The 3,758-nt window shown below is 41.2% G+C and overlaps 1 pseudogene; it reads left to right on the top strand.

Annotated features, from left to right (window-relative positions):
- Nucleotides 1–3,142, top strand: part of LOC102043512 — a 3,697-nt pseudogene extending 555 nt beyond the window's left edge.
- Nucleotides 3,143–3,758: the final 616 nt, after the last annotated feature.

Genomic DNA, 3,758 nt, shown 5'->3' with positions numbered 1-3,758 from the left:
GCCACCCCTGAAAGGGGGCTGCCGGTGTACAACCCCGAGGTGGTGTTGGCCTACCGAGGCAAGAAGCGCCAGGAGGCCCCTCCACACATCTTCTCCATCTCTGACAATGCCTATCAGTTCATGTTGACTGGTGAGTGGCTCTCTCTTGTCTTTAGGGGCATGAGATCATTAAATTCTCTGAAGGGATCCCCTGTCTCAGCAAAGTGAAGAGGCTTTTTCAAAGCTTTCTTGGATCTGACACAAACATCTGTTAGAGTTTATTATCTTCATTGCGTTGTTTCTACTCTTTTAAATGAAAGACTCCTCTGTACTCAGTGACATTTTCCTCTTTAAGTGAAGCTGACATCAGGCAAACCTGACTCTTTTTCATTCTTTCTCTGTTGTTTATTGAGTTTTAAGCTCTGTGTTTCTGCCTTGTTCACAGATCGTGAGAACCAGTCCATCCTGATCACGTAGGTACCCCCCCTGCGCGGGTCCCTGCGGGGCTGCCCGGTGCCAGGGCCCCTCCTGCCTGACCACGCACCCTCTGCTTCTCTCTTGGCTTTGGCAGCGGAGAATCCGGGGCCGGGAAGACTGTGAACACCAAGCGTGTCATCCAGTACTTTGCAACAATTGCAGCCAGTGGAGACAAGAAGAAGGAGGAGAAGTCATCGGGCAAAATGCAGGTGAGTCAGGAAGGCCAGACTGAATGCTTGGCCTGTCATTGCCCTGCCAACCAAACACAGTCACTGAATAATGATGTCCCTGCAGGGAACGCTTGAGGATCAAATCATCAGCGCCAACCCACTGCTGGAGGCCTTTGGAAACGCCAAGACCGTGAGGAACGACAACTCCTCACGCTTTGTGAGTTTTTCATTAGAGAGGTGGTAGTTTATATGGGAGCAAGGATGTCAGAACATGCTCTCACTTCTGAAGTGTCAAAGTCAGATGACTGTATTCATTAAACTACTATTTTCCACGTATTTTTGCCAATTAAAGTGGACTATCTATTTAAAAATACATCTTTAGAAGTATAATACAGCATATCAAGGGGGATGTTTTGATATCTATATAATTAGATATCTATAAATATATATACACACATATTCTTAATGTCTGTCATATGGGCTGAAGACAAAATTTTGTGGAAATTGATGTAATGTAGAAAAAAGGAAAGATGCGACATACAGGATAGCAATTGCTGGATGGAAATTTTGCTGGCCTTCCAAAAAAAATGAATCTCTGAGTTTTAGACACAAAACTGGGCAGGTGTATTAATCTGACTGCTCAGATCTTGATATAATTTGTCTAGAAAGGGATAGGGACAGAGTTCCTTCAATACATCCTACCAGAAAACAAACCACTCTATGGAATGTTCTTTTGTTTGTTTTAATGCAAAAAGCCATTCATAAGCTCTATTAGATTAACTGTGCGTTTCCTTGAAGAACCACAATACCAATGCTCAGTCTCAGACTAAAGCTCCTTGTTCTGGGTGTGTTGCCTCTATCTCTACAACTCAGACAGTAACTCTGACTTCTGTCTTCCACAAGACTAAAAATCCTCATTTAACTTTTATACCACCAAAATCTGCCTTCACAGAATCTTTCTGATTTTCACTATATCCATGTGTGTTTGAACTAATGAATAGTCGTTTAATGAATTGCAACAGAAGTGACCCAATATAATGCTTTATTAGTGGTCTTCTCATTCATGTGCACTCATGGTTATCCATTAAATAGTAGTGGATAATAAAGCTCAGATCTATCTAGTATTGGCAGTATAAAGAATCTCCTAAATTTGTTTTTGTCCTGTTTTGCCTTGTTAAAGAAAAAATAAAAGCGAAACAACTCCTAAGTTTGAAGCCTGTCCTCTGTGGAAAATGTAAGGTCACATACTTACAGTCATGGTGAAATTTCAACATGTCTTTTTTTTTCTTTCCCGTCTAAAAGGGTAAATTCATCAGAATCCACTTTGGTGCCACAGGCAAGCTGGCTTCTGCTGATATTGAAACATGTAAGAGACCACCAGACTTGATCCCATTCCTTCCTCCCTTTCCAGCTCAGTGTTCTTTCTCAGGCCTGACTCTGTCCTACCATCCTTGCCAGATCTGCTGGAGAAGTCCAGAGTCACTTTCCAGCTCAAGGCTGAAAGGAGCTACCACATCTTTTATCAGATCATGTCCAACAAGAAGCCAGAGCTAATCGGTAGGAAGTATTATGAATTGTTTGATAAAATCTGAATGTGCTAAATTTATCTTCATTCTCACACCCAGATACATCCTATTCCTCTTTACAGACATGCTCCTCATCACCACCAACCCCTATGACTACCAGTTTGTGAGTCAAGGCGAGATCACTGTCGCCAGCATTAACGACCAGGAGGAGCTGATGGCTACAGATGTAAGTGTCACAGAGCATGTTGGTGTGGTGAAATTTCCTTGTAATGGCCTGGAAGTTTATTTGAGTGATTCTGTTGCCAGAGTGCCATTGACATCCTGGGCTTCACTGCTGACGAGAGAACAGCCATCTACAAGCTGACAGGGGCTGTCATGCACTATGGGAACCTGAAGTTCAAGCAGAAACAACGAGAGGAGCAGGCAGAGCCTGATGGCACAGAAGGTATTAAAGCCTTCTAGATCTCCTAATAACAGATATGGATAAGCAGAAGTTGGCAATCACATATTTTCCTTCTGTTTACTATCACAAATGCATAAATCTCAGCTTCCAGACTATTCATGCTTCTAAATTTCCCTTCAAGATATCACAAAATTTTAGTGCTGAGACCAACAGCTACATCTTAGAGGATAGCCCCTTTCAATTATTGCTTCTGCTCTGTTACTTCCTCCCTCTCTCTTTATACTTAGTTGCTGACAAGGCTGCCTACCTGATGGGTCTGAACTCAGCAGACCTGCTCAAGGCTCTCTGCTACCCACGAGTCAAGGTACGTGTAGAATGAATATCCTTTTGATTCTCCTCTGCCTCGTATTGTAACTCCAGGTATTTTTTCCCTGTAGGTGCACAATGCTGTAGGTGCCTTGGCAAAGGCACTTTATGAGAGAATGTTCCTGTGGATGGTTGTTCGCATCAACGAACAGCTGGACACGAAGCAGCCCAGGCAGTACTTCATTGGTGTCCTGGACATTGCTGGCTTTGAGATCTTTGATGTAAGGATTTCATGTTTGAGGGCTGCTCTTGAAGGGAAAGATGGTTATATCAGAGGATTTGCAAGTAATATTCCTCTGAAGGTTTAACATGCTAGTCATTTGTGATTTTATGCCAAAAAACAACCAAGTCATTTTGTTTTCTAGCAGAAAACAAAATCCTTAAAAGCTCCATCAGTACAAGCACAGAGTCATGTTTGTGCAGAAGCAGCAAATAGAATTTTTTATGTTGTAATATTACAACTGTTTGAGCTTAATGTTAAGGCTTAAATGACCCAAAATATTTTGGATAAATTTATAACAGAGCTTCTAGAGCAGAACAAGGAGATGCATTACCAAATATACAACATGTTAAAGATGTTCAAAATTTTAAAGAACCAAAGAATGAATACTTAGGTATTTAATCAGAGATATTACGGGTTTTCAATTTGGAGACAAGAGCATGTGCTCATCTTGTTTGCTGAATAAAAAAATGCCAAAGTATTTTATTAATTTTATCAGATTCACTAAAAAAATCTGCTCCAAAAAATTCCCTCATTTTTATTATGTAGGTATTTCTATCTGGAGCTGCATATAGGTTCTTTTATGGTGAGGTCCTGGTAATACAGTTGTGTTTTAA

The sequence above is a fragment of the Geospiza fortis genome, unplaced genomic scaffold, assembly GCF_000277835.1.
Source record: "Geospiza fortis unplaced genomic scaffold, GeoFor_1.0 scaffold5646, whole genome shotgun sequence".
In the NCBI taxonomy this organism is placed as follows: Eukaryota; Metazoa; Chordata; class Aves; order Passeriformes; family Thraupidae; genus Geospiza; species Geospiza fortis.
Note: the sequence above shows the minus strand (reverse complement) of the source record. Positions and strands in the feature narration are given on the sequence as shown.